We start from the raw sequence: 1052 nt of genomic DNA on the forward strand, positions 1-1052 counted from the left end.
GCTTCATGTTTTCAAAGATTTGTAGAAACAATGAAAACTTGCAATTAAAAAGTAATTGTAGGAAATGAAGACAGAATTTTTTTTCTCTAAGCAAACAGATCATAACATTCTTATCATGACTTATGTTTTGACTGTCACCGTGTTTGTTGTTCAGGCCTGTACTTCAATTCAGCTCCGATGAAACTACCGCATGTCGCCTGGCAACTAATGAGGTGCAATTTTTCGACACTGGGGATTTTTCTAAAGGATTTATTTATCGGTTAAGAGTTCCAGGAGTTGCTGCTGCTGAGCTTTCTAGTTCACCTGCTTCTCATGTAGCTGCATTTGTTCCGGAATCCAAGGTTTGTGTTCCTCAACACCGTGCTTAATCATGAAGGCTTAGCTAGCTTTAGTTTTTGTTAACAAATAATGAGGAATTGGTATTATTGCTATTTGGCATACTGTTATTTAGGTTCCTAATATATAAAAAATTCCATGAACTTTTGCAGGGTGTTCCTGCTAGTGTACAGATATTTGCTTGTGGTGCTTCCCAAAGTCAACCTGTGGCTCGACGAAGTTTTTTCCGATGTTCTACCACCCAACTTAAATGGAATCATGGTTCAACTGGACTTCTAGTTGTGGTGCAGTCAGATGTTGATAAAACCAATCAGAGTTACTACGGAGAATCAAAGTTATACTACCTGACAACAGATGGGGTGCATGAAGGATTAGTGCCTCTTCGTATGTTCTTATTGTTATTTAAAGAATAATTGATGATTGGCTCTACATAGTTAGGATAATAATTTTTTTGTTTTTAAATCTTTGGCAGGGAAAGATGGGCCTGTTCACGATGCTCAGTGGTCACATTCAGGCTTAGAATTTGCTGTTGTGTATGGGTGTATCCTTTTCTCTGTGATATGTACAACATAAGAATAAACTATATGTATTAAATATCCTACTTTTGAATTTTTATATTTGCTCAAAATACCATTAGGGCTTGGTTTGATTATTATTCCCCAGCAGGACTTTATGGTAAAATCATGAACGAATTTTGGCAAATGCCTCTATTTTTT

General features: G+C 36.4%; 1 long non-coding RNA gene across 1 annotated transcript; it reads left to right on the forward strand.

The window, feature by feature from the left end:
* The first annotated feature begins 138 nt into the window (after positions 1-138).
* Positions 139-949, forward strand: LOC101515554 (uncharacterized). The gene is made up of 3 exons (XR_190579.4): positions 139-341; positions 489-720; positions 809-949. It is a non-coding gene; the product is annotated as an uncharacterized lncRNA (long non-coding RNA).
* Positions 950-1052: the final 103 nt, after the last annotated feature.

Source organism: Cicer arietinum, unplaced genomic scaffold (genome assembly GCF_000331145.2).
Source record: "Cicer arietinum cultivar CDC Frontier isolate Library 1 unplaced genomic scaffold, Cicar.CDCFrontier_v2.0 Ca_scaffold_5141_v2.0, whole genome shotgun sequence".
In the NCBI taxonomy this organism is placed as follows: Eukaryota; Viridiplantae; Streptophyta; class Magnoliopsida; order Fabales; family Fabaceae; genus Cicer; species Cicer arietinum.